Consider the following 22439-nt stretch of genomic DNA (forward strand, 5'->3'; position numbering starts at 1 on the left):
ATTTCCCCTCATACACACTCAAACACAAAATCTATTGTTGAATGAGGTTAAACGCAGAGATTAGACACATGTTTTAGCCTCTCAGGACCCACAATAGAATGATTCTAGGCTTTCGGTTTGAAAAAGGGAATAAAAAGAAAGCAGATAAAAGAGGCTGAACATTGCGTTATGTTTAATCTAAGTATGAAAAATTATTTTTCTCATGACATTTTCTATTAGTCCATAGGGGCTAATGATATATTCTTTTATATGTTCATATTTTACATTAATATTTATATATTCTCATGTCTAGATTAATGACAGGCAAGTAACTAAAGAAACTTTTGAAAATCTAACAAGTCCATCTTCAACATAAGATCTTGGCAAGGCAGGTAGAGAAGGATTTGATTTCAGAAAGTTGGTAATGTAGTTAATGACCTTGCTTCCCATGCTTCCTTTGGATTGACCACTAGCTAGGAGGAGTTGATAGCCATTAACCCTCAACTGCTCATTAATCCTTAGGAAATGCCCTGTGCAAGGTCATCATTGCCTTTATAGGTTGAAAACAAACAAACCAACAATAGCATCCAAAAGGCATATAGATTTTTATAATGAGTAATATAATTTAAATTGCCATGCTTGGGAATCTGGAGAATAAATACCACATATAGAGAGTTATTCCAATTTTAAAATCACCTTCCAATGTTTTATCAAGTACTTCCCTGTTTATTCTTAAACAGTACAAAACCCAAATTTTCTAGACAGTAACCAAACACACACACACACACACACAGAGACACACACACAATCTTCCCAGGCAAAATACTAATGATGTTTAGGATTCATTTCATAACCATTAAAGTCATTTCAGCTCTAATAATGTATGCTTCCAAATATGGGTACCAATACTGTGTGAACTTTCCCTGTGAGGGAATCTCTTCCACTTAGTAACTCCCCATCACCAATCATTTGAAACACTGTGCTGTGACAAGCCTAACATCAACAACAGAGTCACGAACCAATGCCAAACGCTGCACTGAGTAAGTGTGTAGGTGGTTGAGCAGATCATTAGAAGGAAAAGCAAATTTGCAATAGGATGGAACAGGGATAGGGAAGAGCACAGTGTAAGGTCTGAAGGCCTACTAAGAAATCATTTCAATAAATGAGGAATAAAAAAATGAGGGCCTCCTTTTTAGCTAAAATATAGGCCGACATGACATGAAGATTTTCACATCTCTGCTCTACAATCCTTAACGCGGTGAGACTCCCTTTGTAGTTCACCAGCTTCCTTGATTCCTGACCCATGACTGGCTGCTCTAACGCCTGTATATTTCAGACTCCCTAAAACATCAGAGCAAACCCATCCATCAGGTCCTGGCTCCTACTGAAGACCTCTGAACAACCACCTTCCAGTTCTCAGCATGACTCAAGAGTTTAATAAATTCACCAAAATGACCCACAAAAACCTGATAAGGAAACTCTCTTTAATTGAGTCTGTGTTTTTGAGATCGGAGCAAGGGGAGGAAACAGAGTAGACTCCTTCTGTGATTTCCAGGCAACGTCCTTTAATCAGAATGCAGATAGCAGGGATGGCCTCCTAATTGGAACTGGAGCTGGTTTCAAGTAACCTCAACACTGTTAACATTGCATAATGACAAAAGCTTGGTGATGACATGTCAGATAATGGGAATGACTGTAATCAGCGATTTCTTTGTTTCCCCCTAATGACCGCAAAAGAGGGAATTATATGGCAGATGCAGACATTTGGAAATTGGATTCTTAGTCATTTAGTTAAGGCAGTCCTCATTTTGCTTGGTGCCGTGTTACACATAGGTCATGCATACTGGCACCAAGTCCTCTTTTTTTGCATAGTTCTTTTATGACAGATTTGCTCTCAGTTGCCATGGAACCTTGCAACATGAAGACTCCATTCCAATATGAACAAGCTTCAGTTAACTCAGTACTGTGCAAAACAAGAACTCCAAGTATTATCTGATACTCATTGGCCCAAAAGGCATCATTTCCAAAAACATACCATGGGAAAAAAGATCAAGAAAATCCATGAAAAGCAATAAGGAACTGAATCCCCTTTGGTATATTAATGGAATATACCATTATAGTGACACACATGCTTGTCCCTATAAAAGTAATCATTGATTAACTACTTTTTTCTTAGTTTGGAAAATGAAAATTTCCTTGGTTTGGAAAATGAAAATTACTTCGTGGTTGTTTCTCCACCATTTATTTTTTTAATTCTCAAAAGGATACATCCTAGGAAGAATAAATTAAAAAACACAGGGGTGACAGTCAGATCCCAATACACATATCACACATGCTAGGTGACACCAATGCAAATCACTTAAACTTTCTGTACCCTTCTGTCAAGTGAAGACAAAATGAATACCTGCTCTTCCCAGGCCAAAGAAATACTGAAAATATAAGGTTTAATCAAGAATAAATGTAACAAAAAGCAAAACCCACAAAATGAGGGTAAATTATGATACTTTTGTCACTCTTACACTCCCCAGCCTCATTTTTTAAGTTGCACCTGCAATGTGAACGGAAGTGGAAGATGGATAGGGATGTAGGCAAAATTCTGAGATCAGTGGTTGGCACACTATTGCTTATGGACAAAATCTGGCTCACCACCTTTTTTTTTTTTCAATAAAGTTTTATTGGAATACTCCTTCACCCATTCGTGTTATGTATTCTCTATAGCGGCTTTCACCTTAAGGTGCAAAATTGCATAGTTGTGATAGACTATAAGGCTCCCAAAGCCCCAGATACTTACTTACTGACCCTCTACAGAAAAAGTTTGCTGACCCTGCTCTGGAATTTCTATAATTTCTTTTCTTACTCTCTTCAGCCCAACACCTGCCAAGATGATCCATTAAGGTCTATAAATAGAAATATTAGAATTTCTATTTATAACTAATTTTTTTAAGTTTTTTTTTTTTATCTTAATTTGAGAGAGAGAGCACACAAGTCAGGGGGGAGAGGGAGAAGCAGGCTCCCCGTTGAGCTGGGAGCTCTACACAGGACTTGATCCCAGGACCCTGGGATCATGAGCTGAGCAGAAGGCAGACATTCAACCAACTGAGCCACCCAGGCACCCCTATAACTAACTTTCAGCTCAGAAATAAAGAGATTCATTTTTACTAATGTGGCAATGGTTCCAGGTGTCACATAACATATGTGAGGAGTCCGAGCAAAAGAGGGAGTTCCATAACACAGCGGGGTGATCTGTGGTACAATTACTTTCTCATATGTTTTTAGCACTTGGTGACATACTACAATCTCTGTCTGTCTGGCTAAGTGGCTTCAGGGATTCTTTTATTCAGTTTTTTTTTTTTTTTTAACTAACCCAAAATGGAGAAAGGAACATAAAGGGAATCTTTCAAAGGCATCACAGAGTGAATATTCTAATAATAAGTCAAGCATAAGCACACAGGTAAAAATGACAGAGCTAACATCTTCTCTCCTAGTATGAGCTCTTTGAAGCCTTATGATGATTATATATTAAAGAAATATGCATTGTGATTAATCTTGTATATGTATATACATTACATATATACATACATAACATATCTGTATATATGGGGGGTAACAATTATGCTCTCCAGCAATCATCTCCTGTCCCACTCTTGTCAAAGCTCTTTACTCTTTCCTGAATTCTCTAGAAGCCCACCAACATTTCTGACTGATACATGGCTTCTTTTCAGCTTTTTCCTCCCACTTCACCCCACCCCACTAAAGCATCTTGCTATGCAAAATCAATGCCTCTTCTGTCCCTGGGATTGGGAACCCTATTTCTGCATGCCCCTCTGGATCCTGGGAGAATGACCTGAAAACACGTCCTTAAGAGACAGACTTTGTAAGTATCCTCCCTTCCTTCCTTTCCTACCCCTCTGCTAAAAGTGTCTTCCTCTCACCATTGTTGGAAAGACGGCTTAAAATCTGCAGGTTGAAGCTTTAAAGCTCATGAACATAGAACCCAAATTAAGAATCATAAACTTTGGGCGCCTGGGTGGCTCAGTGGGTTAAGCCGCTGCCTTCGGCTCAGGTCATGATCTCAGGGTCCTGGGATCGAGTCCCGCATAGGGCTCTCTGCTCAGCAGGGAGCCTGCCTCTCTCTCTCTCTCTCTCTCTCTCTCTCTGCCTGCCTCTCTGTCTACTTGTGATCTCTCTGTCAAATAAATAAATAAATAAATGTTTAAAAAAAAAAAAAAAGAATCATAGACTTTGAGAGTTTTAATTTTAAAAGGAACCCACAGACTTCGGTAAAAACTCTACTTCCTCTTTCACTATACAGAGATCTGGTCAGTAACTCTGAATCTCCTTTTCCTCACCTGTAAAGTGGGCATGTGATTTTTTGTCCTTCCTGTCTCATTACCAGGATAACTTTAGAGAGTTTATGCATTGTGAGATGACTTATAACTTATAAAACATACATAGTGGGTAGATTTTGGAGACTGATCATTCTTTTAAATTTTGAATCCATACTGAAAAAAACATATAATCAGAAATGTGGGGGAGGGAGGGAAAGAGAAAGAGTAAAAACCACAGCTCTCTGTGTGGCAGATACTCCTGTGCACTTTACATACACTTGACTGAATCTTCCTAACACCTGCGCGCAGTAGATGCTGCTTGTAGCTCACCCCAAATCACACGATTAGTAAATGATCTCCAGTCTGTCTCGCTATGCCCTTTTACCCACCGTGCCAGATGGATACACTTTCTACTAGCTATGTCGCTTTGGAGAAGCAATTGACTCTCTCGGCAACTTGTTTCTAAAGGGAGGAAGAAAACACCGCTCTTATGCTGTGCTGGCTGTATTATTATAACTAATGTTAATGAAACACCACTTCTTAGACGTGCTCGTATTCATTTTGTCTTTGAGAAACCAAGACAGAGCATCTACACACTATAATCAAGGCTCTTCAACCAGCCTGTTGTAGGTTCTGGACTTCAACCACCAGCTCTAGATCCATTTTTCCTTCCAGCACACTGCCTGGCAATGGTTGTGGTGGGATCAACTTAGACAACTTAAATGCCAGTATCTAGCAAATATTGCACACCCAGTAGGTACACAATACATAGGATTTTTTTTTTTTTTTCTAAATAAACTCCTTCTTTCTCTTGGAATATGATCAGCGCAATGATTTTACGTTCCATTTGGAAGACTGAAAATCAGGAGTGAGGAGACAGAAACATCAGTGTGGGTTGCCTAAACCAAGGAAAAACCGTAGCCGGGGTGGAAATGTGGACCATGATAGAAGCCTGCAAACGGGGGTGCCTGGGTGGCTCAGTGGGTTAGAGCCTCTGCCTTCAGCTCAGGTCCTGATCCCAGGGTCCTGGGATCAAGCCCCACATCAGGCTCTCTGCTCAGTGGGAAGCCTGCTCCCTCCTTTCTCTCTCTACTTGTGATTTCTGTCTGTCAAATAAATAAAATTAAAAAAAATAAAATAAAAAAGAAGCCTGCAAACTTTCCAGCTGGCAGCCAAGGGTTCCTTCTTACCAGCATGTGCTTCCTTAGTAAACTTCACTCTCAATTCTTCTCTTTTTGAAGAAAAACATTTCCAGCTAATAACACAATTACACTTAAGTATCAGAGCTCATTTTAGTATTATTGCATTTGTTAAATCTAACTGAGTCCAAATTACTTCCTCATTGCGAATAAGAGAGGGGGGAGGAGGAGCAGAGGAGGACCAGGAGGGGTTGGGGGAGGAGGAGGAGGAGGGAGGGGGAGAGAGTTTCCAGGGTTAAAGGAAGAGAAGGAGACACATACACAGAGTAACAGAAAAACAGAGAGATAGCAACACTGCATGTAGCCTCAAGTCCAATGAATGTCAGTTAAACTTGCTGCCCACAGTTTCTATGGAAACCCCTTAAGTTAAGAGTGGAACACAGACATTTTTTTGGACTGAAATTCACAAGCTGTTTATTTAATTATGATGAAACACGAGACTGTTAGGGACAATACTATTATCATACTGATAGCATTTAGAATTCAACGAATAGGTATAAAATAAAAAGCTTAAAAAATTCTAAATCATCACCTTCATGTGAATTGCATGCAAATAAAATGTATCTTGTTTTTACAGGACTTCTCACATTATTTCCCATGGGCGAACCCCAAATTAGCCAAATGACATCCATTAAAAGGGAGTTCTTCAGAGGCCTCATGCCAATTATACCCCCCATGTCCAGTGAACAAAACCAAGGTCACAGCATATTTTCAATTAAACCCAGGATAGCACCAAAGTGCAGCACAGCTGGAAAAGCAAGCACATTATTACCCCATAGATCATTTGTGAGCAATGAATAGGTCTCTGGTGTTTTTCTGTTTTATAGATATTTGAATATAAAAATAAAGAAAACAGCTTCAGATTAGCTTTTGCCTTCCAAAATAAACAACCACTTTTAGGGCATTACTCCTGGTGGCCGAATGAAGAATGATTGGAAGCCATCCCTTTTCTGTCCCTGATGATTGGAAAAGGTTTGCTTAGCCTTTAATTCGGCCACAGGGAACCATGTGATGGATGGACTCATTCATACCCTGTTCCCTCACTAGGGGAACATGGAGTTTCCACCTACTATATATCAGGCACTGTGCTAGGGACAAGGGAGGCAAGAAGATTAAACCCCAGTCCTTAGCTTAATTATGGACTTTTTAGAAAGGAATGCATTAATTGTACTGATAAATATTTATGGAGGGACAACTATGGCTCATGGGCATTAGACTAAAGAGATCAATAAACCCAGGGCCCTGCCTCCCAGGAGATTACAGTTAAATGGAGACAAAAAAGACACACAATCATAAGTCAAAGAGCAAGGAGTCCGTGCTCCTGCCTGCTGCCTCACAGTATCTCGCTGTAGAGATAGAAGAACTACCTATGGATGCTGTGCTCCAGAAGGGAAATGCATTTATGGGTGTGGCATGATTGGCTGGCAGAAGACAAGGTAGACGAGGGAGCTTTGGGAATATTTCTGTAGGAGAACCACATTTTCAGATCTGTCTATGAGCCACCCCGTCCCTTATAAAATCTTTACCCCATAAGATACAACCGAAGGAAGGGACACTCACAAGAGAAATGAATCCCAAGGAGAGTCATCTCTGGTTTCAAGCTGGGAACATGAAGGCTGTCTCTAAGCTGGCAAAAGAGAAACATACAAGAAATTTGCAAAGGTGACTCAGGGAATTTGTCTTTTCTACTATACTGCAGCCTTTTTTTTTTTTTTTTTTTCCCAGTTCAGTAGTGGTTTGCAGTAGCTGGGCTTCCCACAAGTTGCTTGTGCTAGCAAAGCCCGTCATGGCTGTTATTGGGTTTGACAGTGTATAATGAGCCACTTCACATTAGCTGCTGTTGTAGTGTTCAGCATATTGTGGGAAAGATTTAGCATGAATCATCACCCACCTAGCTCTCCATTGTGGTCTCTATGCTGTAAATAGGCAACGTGTTTGCCCATCTAAAAAAATAAAAAAATAAAAAAGCATCCATTAGAACAATTCAGCACATTTCTGGATCTGCTGCCACCACCATCACCACAGACAACACTGGTGACAATATTTATTGAATTGCCACGGAATTTTAACATGCTCCCAGGCAGAAAGCCAAGCAGCTATTTTAACCACTGGCCATTTGGAACAATGCATTCTTTAATGCCAATGAAAAAACGCATTTGGAATCAGAAGACCTATCTTCTACACTCGGTTCTGACTTATCAGATGCGTGACCTTCAACAAGTCACATTTTCTCTCTGATCCAGGGTCTTGACCAAAACCATGACTTAAGATCAAATGAGATAAAATACTTTGAAGATGGGTAGAAAATAGTTAAACAGAGCACACCGAATTACTCAAGTCAAATGGGATGCTCAGAGTTTGGACATAGGCATGAACTGTGATCTCTAGTTTTTCTTTTTCTGTAGCCAAACACAAAAGAGATGCTAACATCTCTTCCTCCTATCCATCCCGATTCCTAGTCCCTGCCTCCTTCCCACACTCCCCTGGCAATAGCACATTAAAAGTCAGAATCTGAGCTGAGGGCCACACAGTACTTAGAGTGAAGAAACATGAAGAGACAGTGCTGGCAGTTTGCAAAGCATCATGAAGTAAACTAAAGAATCTTTAATTCCCACAAACACAGATCTTTACAGCCGAAGCTTAAACATACAGTTGGTGCAAACAGTATAAAGCGGAAACCCTGAGCAAGTCCAGATGGGTAAAGCCCACACAATTAGTAATCAAGATCAAGGGACTGACATGGATATTGAAATCACCAAGAATTCTATCAGGAGTAGGACTGGAAAGAACAGCAGGGAGGCAGGTGTTAAAATCTTCAAGGAATGAGGAGGAGTGAAGTGTGGGTCTGCTGGTGACTCCTACAAGGAGGTGTTAGCAGGTGGCCTAGTCTGATGGTGTAAGCTTCAAAGCTGGGCACTTGACTGTGATAGATGGTTCTGTGGAACACAGAATGTAAGTAAAAGTGCTTCTCAAACTTCAAAGCAATATACTACTAGTGAATATTACTATTATTACATAAGTAAAACTGAATATAATTAAAATTTATTTCAGAGATGATCTATGGATTTTCCATTATTGGTTTTAAAAGATCTTCTTGGAAGTTCCCCCAAACCACATGGTTTTAAGAACCACGTGAAATGTGAGTGACAAGTTAACATGTCAGATCCGGATTTATAATAATGTGAGAGCAAGGCAGTGGGTAGCAATTAGTGTATGTAGAGAGGATAAAGAAGAGGTAGAAGAAAGAAACTCATGCTCATTGCTAAATCACATTCCCAATTCTTAGTACTGATATTAGATAAAAATTAGCAGAATCTGACATAGTGAACAACCTGTCCTTTCTGAAACACTGTCTGCACTTGGCTCCTGGGAAACCACTCTCTTGATTCTCTTTCTACCTCGGTGGCTAATCTGCTCCACCTCCATCCCTGGTTGTGCCTTATTTGTCAGGCCACTAAAACCCTGACGTGCACCAGAGCTCCAGGAGTGGACCTATTCTTTGTCCAGACTCACTTTCCATGTGATCCCACGGTGGCTTTAAACACCATCTACAAACATCTCCAGTCTGTAATGCAGACCTGCACATCTAATTGCTAACTCAACACCTCCATGTGGACGCATCGAAAATCGATCTGTCCAATATAAAACCCTTGATTCCAACTCAACCTCCATCTCCAAGGAAGACTTTTTTAATAGCAACTCCAGTCACCTATTAATTCATTCATTTGACAAAAAATTTTAAGTTCCTACCGTATGCCAAGCACAATTCCAGGGACCATCGTCCTAGTAACTCAAACCAAAGTCCCCTTGAATCTCCATTTTTCCACCTCATCCTCACTTTTGCATCCTGTTGTATCTAGCCTATCACCTTTACATCTTATTGCCTATACCTTGGGAAATTGTGTGTATCAAGAGTCTCATCACCTCTCTTGCCCCCCACTGCAACATCCTAGTCCATTCCCTATCGCATGATTGAGTTATTCCAATAGGCTAGTCCAATATCTGATGTGTTTGCTTCTCTGTGAGCACCCCCCCCTCCGTTTCTTCTCCACACTATAGAGAAAAGTTTAGAGTCAACTTCAGAAGTTTTTCTCTGCATGAAATGAGGTGATGTCCATAAACCACTAAGCCTGGCATATTGTAAGCTCTCAGATAACAGGAAGGATTATTGTCATCTGAGAGAGTTTCAGTCATTGATTACTAAGAACTACTCTATTGACTTGGGGGGTGACTAAATAATTTACCCACTTTTAAAAAAAAATATTTATTCATTTGACAGAGAGAGATCACAAGTATGCAGAGAGGCAGGCACAGAGAGAGGGGGAAGCAGGCTCCCTGCTGAGCAGAGAGCTGGATGCGGGGCTCAATCCCAGGACCCTGAGATCATGACCTGGGCCAAAGGCAGAGGCTTAACCCATTGAGCTACCCAGGCGCCCCAATAATTTATCCACTTTTATAAAATGAGTGGCTGGGGCTGAATATGGTACTCATCCCCAAATACGGGATCATGCCTAGACGTGGGAAAATATACCACCTCGATCTTTTACTTAGCACCATAAAAACAAGATTGGTATCAAGAAAGATGGTCATGAGAATCTTACCCTTTGCTTTTGTTATACATTATAGATTAGAAAATTGTCTCGTATACATTATCCTGTCTGGCCTTCACAGTTATGGCAGGTAAGCAGAATAGATTATATTTTTCCAGTTTGCAGATGAAAAAGCTAAAGTATAAGGAAGTTAAGTAATGGGGTTATGTTTAAAAGGAATAAAATTGATGTGATAACGATTAATAGAAGAAGCTAAGCATTTAGAGCTCTAGGCTAGTGGTCTGCCTGATACACAATCTTTCAAAATGAACATGTTAAAGGGTGAAAGGAGGCATTTATGCCATGAATTGTTCCAAGGTTCTCAAAATACGTAGGATCTTACTCCCCCACCCCCAACCAAGAGAGGGAGAGGAAGGGAACTGAGGGAGGGAGAGGGGGAGAGAATCTTTAGCAGGCTCCACACCCAGCATGGAGCCTGACATGGGGCTCAATCTTGCAACCCCAAGATCATGACCTGAGCCCAAATCAAGAGCTGGATGTGTAACTGACTGAGCCACCCAGATGCCCTGGAACTTGCTTTTTGTGTGTGTGTGTGCGCACACGCTTTTTAAACACATTGTACTATGTGGGAATAAAAAAAAATATATGCATTGAGACATTATCAATGATTGCGTTCGTCATCCACATTGTTCTTGCCTACCTCTGTGTCTTTCTGCATCATTAGATGACAGGCCTTGCTGGGACAGGCACTATATTCCATTTTATGGGCACGCATAACCCAGTTACTGCCATTTAGTACATGTTCAATAAATGTTTCTTGACTAAGCGAATGAAATAGCTTGTATCAGAAAGAACCAACTCAAAGTACACCCGGAATCTGAATCACACACTTCATCTGTATGATTAGAAGGAAAGGCCCAATCAAAAACTGTCGATAACAATGATTTCATAGGGTTCAAACTACAGTTTTCAAAGAGGGACAGTGATTTTGGAAATGTCCAGTTTGCCAACCACATTTCTGGAATTTATGCAAATCCTTTTCAGCTTACTTCTAGTTATAGATACCTTCATGTACCAACCAAGGGAAAAAGAGCCAACAATTTTATTTCACTGGGAAGTCTTCTAACTTCAGACCTTCAAGCTGTGGCACAGTAATTACAGACAAAACCAGAATAAGTACATTCGGTACCGTGCTATAAACGGTTCATTCTCTATTGATCACCTATGGCAGGGAACCCAAGCACAGAGCAGAGAACACACTTGCTCTGCCATTGCCTTAAAATCCAATAGCACAGCCATTTGTACATCATGGAAAATTAAGATGTCCATGCTGTTTTCTCTTAATAAAGCTGCTCAAATATTATTAATTTTCAATAGTTCTATTCTGACTCATTCCTTTGTCATCTGACTTGCCCACAGAGAGAATTAACCACTTACTTATCATTTTGTCCATAGTGCCCTTCATTATATCCCTTATCACCATGTGAGAACCAACACTGTATGCCAATTAATCAACTGGCACTGTAGAACACTGTGCTGAGCATACACAGAAAATAAAAGTTTGAAATCAAAGGGAAGTGAGTATCTGAAGTATAGACATGGATGAAAATATATTTGCTACTTAATATCACTGTAGCGGCAACAGTACCCTAACACTGGAGATCAGGATGTGTGGGAATAGGAGATGGTCCAACAAAAGTGTCCTTGATTTTCAAATAACAGCACCAAGTCAACCTCCTGCTCTAACCGATCTAAATCTATGCTCTGAAAGGACACGTGATGGCTGTGGTCTGTGTAAATGTGACATTTATCTTCATGAGTGTGTGATGAAGAATGGCTCAGGACCGCCACAGTCATGAGTGACTTATCCCATCTCTCCTCACAAGTGAAGATAAATGACACAAAATATCAACCACCATACATGATATATATTTATTCCACATTTTTACTCCCACAGACACAAACATACAGGAGGCCTTTTCCTCAACTTGATTGTTTTTCATTTTCAAAATATACAGCTAACAATAACAACAGAGAACCTCTGGGAAAGTCAGAGGCAATGAAAAATGCTGAAATGACTTCTACAGGACAAGCTATATGCCGTTACGTCAAGACATCTCTTCTACAGGACAAGCTATATGCCATTACGTCAAGGTTACGTCAAGACATCTTATCTCTGGGAACTCTAAAATGGCTGCAAACCTCCAGATAAGATTTCCACCAGTCTCTGACTGCTGTCATTAAGCTAATGTTATGAGAAAGTCACAAAGACCCTCCAAGGATACTACATTAGATTACTCCCCCACCTGTGGAAAATTCACATAGTGACAGTTCTAAGAGAGTAGCTTCCAAGACCTCCAGGTCATATATATTCTGGTTTACTGTGTTCTCCAATGATATTCATTATCCTCAGATGATGCATTCCTTAACTTCGGAGTTGGATTAGGATGACCTCATTAAGCTTCTTAAATTGCTGGTAAGGTGGACAGGATACAAAAGGCTAAATAATGGCATCACCAGGGATGTTCTTCCCTCTCAGCCCTCATAGCCAGATAATGTGGGTGCTCAGTGTCAACCTACCTCTGGATATGTCCTTTTTGAGGCTACCGTGCTGTAGGATCATTGAGAACATATGAGATCATTTTAAGTTATTGCATTCAAACCTAAACCTAATTTGAAGCTGGCCCTCTTGGGGAAAGACTCTGTCCCTTAGATCGAGTTCACTAGAAAATTACATCTGGATTATCAGAAAGCCAAGTCTTTTTTTTGGCAGAGCAATGGACAGTTGTAGTTTTTGTCTCCTATTGCCCGTGCCTGACTTTTCCCCCATGTTGTCAGTCCTTCTCTCCAGTCGAAGGTGGGCAGTGGACTCCGCTTACAGGCAGAACAATTCTTCTGTGGCCTCACTCTCACACTCAGCCTCCCGACATCATTGTTCCAGATTTAGCTCTGATCTTACGCTCCAATAGCTTATACTCAATATTCTACTTTGGGAAATAATACCAATTTAGGGCCAAGACCATCTTCCCTATGTCTTTGTAATCTCATACGGGATTCCTGTCCTCTTTTACAAGTTTAAGTCTTCAGTAGTGTAACATAACCCAAATCTGGACCTCAACTACTAAGGATCTGATTTGTTTCTTAAATTTCTAGATATCAAACATTATCACCTTAATCCTGATCAGAATTAATAGGCTTTTGACATACATCGCATTCAACATTAATTGAATGCTTAGTGAATACCAGGGACTATTTCAGACACTCAGGATTCTGTAGTGAGTCAGATAGTAAAGAACTCTCACTTCACAGAGCATCCCTTTTAGGGGTTAGATAATAAATATAAAAGATCGGGTAGAAATAAGTATTGAAATGAAAATAAAAGAGTGAGGAGGCAGGGGGTGCCTGAGCAGAACTATCACCTAGATTTGGTCTAGTAAGATCCCTCTGCAAAAGAAAATGCTTAACTTTCATAATGACAAGAAAGAACTCAGACACAGAATGATGTAGAAGAAAACCTTCTCTTCTAGCCAGAAAAGGCAGCTAATTTAAAGGCTCCAAGTGTGAGGGAATGCTATGACCTAAATGTTTGTGTTCCCTCTCAAATTCTTATGTTAAAATCCCAATGCCCAAATGCGATGGTATTGGGAAATGCGGCCGGCCGTTGGGAGGTGCTTGGATCATTAGGAGGAAGTCTTCAGGAATGGGATTAGAAGAGGCTTCAGTGAGGTCTTTGAAGACACAATGAGAGTCCACAACCTGGAAGAGGACCATGTTGGCTCCCTGATCTCTGACTTCATACCTCCAGAACTATGAGAAATATGTTTCTGTTCTTTATAAGCTCCCTGGTCTATGGTGTTTTGTTAGAGCAGGCCAAACGGATGCAGACAAGAAGCATGTTGTACTTAAAGAATAACAAGGGGAAGACTTGGGCTAGACAAGTAGGACTAACGTAGGCAACCATAAGCGTAGGAGACGTGGATGAAGAGTATGTTGGTTTCCTTTGGTTTTCACAACAATTATCACAGTTTGACGGCTTAAAGCAAGAGAAATCAATTCTCTCCCAGTTGCAGAGGTCAGAAGCCTGAAATTGAGATGCTAGCAGAACTCTCCAGTCTTTTGGGAAGAATTCTTCCTGGCTGTTTCCAGCTCTAGTGGCTCCTGGACGAATAACCATAATCTCTGCCTCAGCCCTCACACGGCCTCCTTCTCCTCCATACGTCTCTCTTATGGGTGGTCTCTTGTAAGGACAACTGCCGTTGTATTTAGGGCCCATCTGGATAATCTAGGATGTTCTCATCGCGAGGCCCTCAATTTAATTACATTTGGAAAGAACATTTTTCAAACAAGGTCACACCCACAGGTTCTGGGGGTCTGGATGCAAACATATCTTTTAGGAAGCCACCCTTCAACCCACTACAGAGAGTTAGGCCCGGTGGCCCTGGAACAGCAATTTCTTTGTATTCTGTATGCAGTGACAAACTCTTGCAGAGTTTCCCAGGGAAACAATATAGTATGATTTAGACTTTTAAACTCTCATTCTGGCTATGCATGAGAACTGACTGAAGGGGCCGATAGTAAATGAGCAATGGGTGTGAGAGTGGCTTGATCGGGAGTAGCTGCAGCAAGGATCAAGAGAAGTAGAAAATTCAGGATTGTTTCTGGAGGCAGCAACAAGAATATTCACTTAGAGATTACGTATGGGAATGGTGGCAAAAGAAACCCCAAAACCGCCGTATGCCGCCGACCCGATCCAGCTGCCCAAATACCATCTGCTCCTGAACTCCCCACTGCCACGCTCCATATGTCTGTGCCAGTATGTGTGTGAAGGGATCACCTCCACTTCCCTGGCTATTCTTAGACCCTTGAAAATATTATCCGTTCTGTGAGTCTAGGCCTTGTACTAGTTCCTAGGGCTGGGTGTGCTTTGTCCAACTTTACTTCAAGAGTCTGCCCTTCCCAGTGACCAATCTTGTTTTAAAACAAGGCCGTTCCAATTCTTTCTCATTCCAGTGCCGTTCCCTGGAGCATTCAAGCAGAACGTAAGTGACTTGGTTCTACCCTGAAAATGGTATATCATTCAAGTTCTGCCTTGAAACGTCAGAGATGGATGCATTCTCTTCAGGTCAAGGTGACCGAAAACTCTCTGGGGACAGATCTGACAAAGTTTCAGAGCTTCATTATACAACAGTTACCAGGTCAGTGGTCTACCTGTGTTCTGTACTTAATCTCTACAGAACTATAGTTTCTAGACTGTCTTTTTACTTTAGGTACCACTTTTGAATACACACAGAGGTAGGCCTAATAAAAATAATATCTATTCTCGTAGCTATGTGTTTTTGAAGAAATTATGATTTTGAGTCAGGTAGAATTTATCTCCTTCAGTAATTCCATTCAAGTATAATCTATCCCCTTCATTAGATTGAAGTTCTGAGAGAGCAGAGTTTTAAACTGTTCTGAGAAGTTCACTAAAGGTAGAGTTAAGAGATGACAGTGTGCTATAGTTTGTAAATTCAAGTCCCTTAATAAAGGCCAAAGTTTCATCTTGAGCAAACCATTTGATGGGAATGTGGCTGGCAGCCTAATAATATACTGTTGGGTTCTAGAGGATGAATAAAGCAACATGAGATCCTTGTCATTATTCCCTGACCTTAGGCTTTTCCCCAGTGAGCTATTCCCATAAGACACTCCAGAGTGTCTCCATAGTATTTCTTCTCGTAAGTGCCTGTCGAACTTATTTTAAATAAGCTCAACTTTTCAGAATGAGTTTAACTTCCATTTTTTATTTCAAAACTCCATTTATCTGCAACCATATTTTCAATTTATCAATTATGGTATGTAATTTGTTCCTTTGTCCCTCAAATGCAAAGTAAATTTTAGGGACGGAGGATTCTAAAACCAACAGTATCAAGAAACAGTCTTATTAGAGCCAGCTGAAAACACCAAGAAAATAGACATACCTCGGAAACCTGACCACCATGATGAAGTAAGCAACGCAATCAAGCAAGCACATCAAGTGAATTTTTGGTTTCTCAGAACATAGAACAGTTACGTTTACACTATACTTCAGTCTGTGAAATGTGCGGTAATATGTCTAAAAAATATACGTATCTTAATTAAGAATATGCTATTGCTAAAAAATGCTAACCACATTTGAGATTTCAGTGAGTTATAATCTCATGATAAATACATTAACAAAAAAATTTTAATAGTGTGAGAATCACCAAAATGTGACAGAGACATGAAGTTAACCAATGTGGTTGGAAAAATGACATCAACAGTCTTTCCAGACTCAGGGTTGCCACAAACCTTCAGTTTGTAAAAGAAACAAACACACAAAACAAAGCAAAACAAAACACACAGCTCAGTATCTGTGAAGTACAGTAAAGCAGGTCACAGTAAAATGGGGCATGCCTGTACATTCCTAGGCATGTGGAAATTTGGCAAGGATGAGCAGAGGAGCTGCTGCTCTCTGGCTCTGGATTAGACCATCTGTGCATCTGAAAGACCTTTAATGAAATCCAACATAATCAAAAGTGGCAATTCTATAGAAATACAGGTCACCAACCTAACAACCATCTGCAAGCGGAAAAATGTTGTAGAAGGCTATATTGTTGTTTAGTTCTAGTCCCATGTTGGGTTTGTTTAAGTGAGGGCTATTGTCTTCAATATGTCTTTGAAGCTTCCATCAAATCATTTTGGGTTAAAATATCTATTTTAACCCAAAATAAATAATTATTTTGTTATCTTTGAGTCACCTAAATCTTATTGAGCATAAAATGATTAAGTGGGAACTGGGCAGACAGTGGAGTTGGGTGGATCTTAATTATGCTGCACTGCAAAAAGAGTGAAGTCCCTAAGTCTACATAAAGGGAAAATCCCCTTGCAGATGGAAATTTGGTCATTGATTTTTTTTTTTCCCCCCCACACTCAAGAGCCTGCAATCCTCCTCCCACTGCGACTGCCTGGAGAATCCTGATCAGGATAGAACTCTCAGAATTTTCAAATTGGAGTGAGAGAAGCCATTCCCAGGTTAATGAGCACAGAGCAGCAGGCATTTTGAGGAGTTTATTTGGAGAAAGGAAACGTCTGCAGAAATCAAGTGATTAAGATGTGATACTCAAGGCGAACTCTGAACGATCTCATTAGCAAAGACTAAGAATAGTCTACAAATGTAATAAGAGCTCTGATACAAGGTCACAAACACCCCAGTGCAGGCCAGCTGTGTGGGACCCAGTGAAGAGAAAGACGCAGAACCTAACTGGACCAGATCATGAAAGCTCCTCTAGGATAGAGCAGAGTTTTTCCCCACATCCTAAGGGAGGAAGAACAGAAATGTATATGAAGGTTTCCACTGAATATTATTCATAGTTCTCCAGATGTGCTTATGTATATATTTTTTAAGATTTTATTTATTTATTTGACAGAGAGAAAGAGAGATCACAAGTAGGCAGAGAGGCAGGCAGAGAGAGGCAGGGGGGAAGCAGGATCCCCGCTGAGCAGAGAGCCCGATGCGGGGCTTGATCCCAGGACCTTAAGATCATGACCTGAGCCGAAGGCAGAGGCTCAACCCACTGAGCCACCCAGGTGTCCCTGTCCCATTTTAATATATATTAAAATGTATATATTTCTATACCATGATATAGATTCAATTATTCCCAATTAATTTAAATAACTCCTGTACAGAGTGTCACTTTCTCACAGATTTTCCTTCAGAAATCTTTCTAAAAGGACCCCTGACTCACCTGCACACAGTGACACATCTCCTCTCTCTGACATTACATTATTTACTCTTCCCTTTTTAAAACTATATTCCCGCCTTCAGAAGAATACAAGTTTCCTGAGTAGAGGGAAATTATATGGCTTGTTTACTATCTTATTTCCTGAGTCTAGAATAATGTTTGGCACATGATAAGTCGCTCAAATAATTATTAAATGAAAAAAATAAAGAACCTTTTTCATGTCTTCATAAAATCTTTACCTAAACTATACTTCTCTGCATTGTTGTATGAATGAAAATATTGAAATGGAGGTTTTGGCCAAGGAACTAAGACATGGTAGATGATACATTCCAAAGAGGGCACAAATTTACAGTGGGGGCGGTCATATGTTTGCATACCTCATAATCCCTTACACAGAGCAAAGACATCAATGAACCAGAGAAGGCTAATAAAGAGGATTTCTTTGGAGAGAGCTATCCTGTGAGTCCCACTCCTAAGGAATGTGATGGGTAGTCTCTACATCCTAATCCTCAGCTTAGTTAGAGAAGGACTTCAGGGAGATCACTAGAGGATTTTTTGAACGAATTGTCAGAGGGTTATGACTATCACCAATTCCAAAGCCAAGGATTCCTATCCCTTACCTCAAGACTAAGGATAAGGCTGTGAGAGCACAGTGCAGTAGACATTGAAGGGTGGTGTCTAAATCCCACCTGAAAAATCTCAAAAGCAAGAGACCCAATATTGAGCACACGTATGAGGGAGTTGATGAGAAAGTTGTAAAGATATCTTAGATTCTATGTAAAAGGGTTTTTTGAAGAAGTCAACTGCTTCCCAGAGGGAATCTGAAAGTATTTCTGGACACCGAGCTACTGACAGAGTAAGTGATACATCAGAGAGTCTCACTCTTACCAAAGCAAATTTGGGAGGAGTCAGAGAAAAGGGGTGGGTCACCAAAGAACAGAGTCCCAGGGAAGTTACCCTAAGAAAGTCAATTTCAAATCTGGCAAACCCAAAGATATTGATGTCAACTCAAGACAGTACCAGGCAAGGAAAAGCTATTCTACCCACCACTTAACTTACTTTCCCTAACCATGATAACAAGTAAGAATCAGAATTAGGAGTAGGCAGGTAGGAGAAAAGTAGGAATAGAAGGTTCTATGACAATATAGAGAAGAATCCAGTCATGTCCATTCCCCAGTCTGTGATGTGAGGCTTCCTATCTGAAATCAGGCTTATGCTGAGGAAGGCAGGCTTCTTAATATTGAAATGAGTTCAAAGTTTTGAATTATATAATTTGGATATGTCAATTACTTACCACAGTACATTATATTACATAAACATTTCCAGAAAGTTTTCAACTAGGGACCAAAGCAAAACTAGTCCCAAAGAGTAAGTTTGAAATATGAGAGAAAAATGAAATTGTCTTATAATTACATCCATAGCTTGTATTCATTCAAAATAATAGTTACAATATTTTTACTGATTTCAAAATCATAGTGGTTCCAGTATGAGCTCTCAGAAAAGCTCTCTCAAATATTAAATTTCAAATTTTAATCTTATTTCTGATTTTGCTTTACATTTTGCTAATGAGTGATAACAAAACAATGACATTTAAATAAATAATTAAATTGAGAATAGGGCTCCCAAATTGATACATATAAATTATTTTATAACCAGCAATAACCAATTCCCCATGTTTAAATATTTTCTAAAAGAGCTCATGGACAGAAAGCTACATTCAGGAGATTTTTTGTTTTGTTTTGTTTTTTTAAATTAGAGGCAGTAAGTCTTGTCATATTATCTGGAAAGAATACTACTCTATAGAAGAATTTAAGAAACCTGGGAGAATGAGATAAAATATCTACGTATATGTGTGTGTGGACGTGGGAGGGAGTGAGACACGTAAGACGCAGAGTTTAGGAGAATACAAAACAGTAAATACTTTTGGTTAAAAAAAAATAGCATTAAAAGGGACCTCTCCCATTGTAGTATAATACTAATTTTTAGTCTCAACTGGTCTTTGTGAGTTCTCGTGTTTTTATAAAATAGTACACCAGAAAGAATTGTGTTTGGTTGCCCCTATTTTCCCTTTTCTTGACTCTTTTGATGGAAGTGTTTGACACATCAATTTCCCGTAATAAAGAATAATCAACTGATCTGACTCGTCAAAAAGTTGAAAAATTGGCAAGTTGCATATCTATCTCAACTCAGTATTTGTGTCTTTGGGTGTCTTTAAAAGCTGGCAAGCCAAGAGAAATGCCATTTAGAAGCATTAAAAATAGGGGGGGGGGGGGAAACAACAACAACCCAACATTAACGTCCTAATTTATATAGACAAAATTCACCCTGATTAGAAGTCTTTTTCATTCTATTTCCTGTCCTCTCACCAACTGATTTAAACATACTGCCACATAGTCACGCTCTGTCCAGAGCTACAGAGACAAAAGCAATTGAGATTGTGATGGGTTTTGTCCCTTCCTCATTATTGACTTGCAATTCTAGAAACCACTGCTGATGACGAGGAAGATAAATGGGGAAGCAAAGCAAAGGTAGGACTTTTACCCTCACGCCTGTCTCTCAAGACCAGAAAAACTCCATGATGGCTAATTTGATTAAGAACTCAGTATTTTAAATATTCATGAATGAGTGCAAGGGGCGATGGGTCATATTCATCATTCCATTTATTTAACTTCTTACTCATCATTATCATCATTTTATTATCTGGAAAACTGGTTCCAGGAAAAAAAAAATAAAAAAGACTAACCATTTGATCATTATTGTACCAGATGTCATTTCCAGCGCCAGTATTGTTGTCTCTTCTCCAGGGACTCAGTCTGTTTGACCTCCTTTAGCTCATAAACATCCCTGATGCAAATCCTCTTCACCTTTGTTTTCCTTTTGGCATTTTTCTCTGGTGGAAAGGCTAAAGGAAAATGGATTCTAATAATTTTTGGTTCAGAATTAGAGAAGGACACAAATGGAATGAATTTTTTTTTTTTTAAGATTTTATTTATTTATCAGAGAGAGAGAGGGGGAGAGAGCGAGCACAGGCAGACAGAATGGCAGGCAGAGGCAGAGGGAGAAGCAGGCTCCCCGCTGAGCAAGGAGCCCGATGCGGGACTCGATCCCAGGACGCTGGGATCATGACCTGAGCCGAAGGCAACTGCTTAACAACTGAGCCACCCAGGCGTCCCTGGAATGAATTTTTAAAAAAATTTGCTTCCTCTTGTCCCAGGGTAGGAGGGAGAACAACCTGTTTGACGATCTTCGCTCTCTCTTAAAGACTACTAAAATTTCTTGCCACTATTCTAGGAGTTAGAAGATTGTTCTGTAATTGCGCTTTTGCCTGAATAGCAAGCTTCTGGAAACCTGCAAGTGTTTCGTCATCTCTGTAGCCACATTTTCTTGTTTTGCCTCTTCCCTGCCTAGTTCCTTGTTTTGTTGTGTTTGTCAGGGCCAAGTACTATACCAAACTCTTCAGGTAAGAAATGTCATTTCCATCTACTTCAATGACAAAGGGATAGCAACTTAATAAGGTTAACCAACTCAGCCAAAGCTGGTAGGTAGCAGAGCCAGCTTTCGTGTCTAGGCTGTCCAAATTCAAAGATGAAGCACTTTAACTTGTATTTCTAAGTACCTACTCAGAAAGAAAGGCTTAGACAATCTTTATTGTGATCATTTTCACAAAACGGGATTGAACTCCCAACTTCCTCACAGCCTTTCTGCATGAGATGTTCTCATTTGCCATCTCACCCCATCATGATCCCTCTAATCACGTCCACTACCTATCTCTTCTGTCTTTTGTCTTCTATTACAGTTTTGTTAAAGGGCAGCAACCATATTGCACATAGTCTTGATTAAGCAGGCATGCTATTTGTCAGGGAGCCAAGTAAGAAAAGTCCTTATAGTGGTCCCCTTAAGCCACTGCTTGGCACCTTTCCCAGAAAGCACAGTGCATCTTATCCATACCCAATCCACCATACCATGTGCAAGAACATTTATTCCCATTAAAAGTTTCAGATCTATTTTGAACCAAATTGTATAATACAGCCCAGAGAGAATGATAGTTCCACATTATCTTGAAGGTTTGATTTGAATAAGGATTGGCTGTCTCTCAGAGGGTTTAGAACAAAGTGTGCGGCATTTCAAAAGGAGTCACCACATCCTTTGATGTTCTAAATCTCTTCTGATTCCTGCTGGAGGTGAGAGTAAGGTAATATAAACTTCCTCTTAAAGTAACCCCTGTTTGTAACACGCCTACACTATAGAGATATTTGCTGGCAAGGCTGATTTCAGTTCCACAGTAGGATGCGAAATTAAAAGAAATTATACACACATCCTTGTATCTATATATATGTGAATATGTGTATAATCTGAAGTTCAGTATGTTGTTATATATAAATTGGACTGTAAGTTGCTTCCAGAGTCAGTATAACATATGAATAGAAATTGCCCATAATAGCATAACAGCAATTATGATTACCTGGTTAGAAATACCAAGTAAAAGAAAACTCGCAAGCCGTGTGTGGTAGACACAATTCCAAGACGACGCCATGCCACACCACCCTCTCAGGCTGAGCAGGGCTTGTAACTTGCTTCCAACCAATGTTAAATTACAAAAGTGGTGGGGGTAGTCATGACTTTGATTGGTGTACATTATACAGC

At 40.0% G+C, this 22439-nt stretch overlaps 1 protein-coding gene across 14 annotated transcripts in view; it reads right to left on the bottom strand.

Annotated features, from left to right (window-relative positions):
- Window positions 1-22439, bottom strand: part of LRRC4C (leucine rich repeat containing 4C) — a 1100263-nt gene that overhangs the window by 15426 nt on the left and 1062398 nt on the right. For 8 of the 14 annotated variants that reach the window (XM_082748993.1, XM_082748983.1, XM_082748995.1 and 5 more), the window contains one exon: window positions 7067-7133. The exons of 4 other annotated variants lie outside the window; for them this stretch is intronic. The gene's annotated coding sequence lies outside the window, so the exon portion shown is untranslated. Of the gene's footprint in view, window positions 1-7066; window positions 7134-7397; window positions 7450-22439 lie in introns of all 14 variants that reach the window. 2 more of the 14 variants (XM_082748989.1, XM_082748987.1) reach the window with 1 other exon arrangement.

The sequence above is a fragment of the Mustela nivalis genome, assembly GCF_964662115.1.
Source record: "Mustela nivalis genome assembly, chromosome: 9".
NCBI lineage: Eukaryota > Metazoa > Chordata > Mammalia > Carnivora > Mustelidae > Mustela > Mustela nivalis.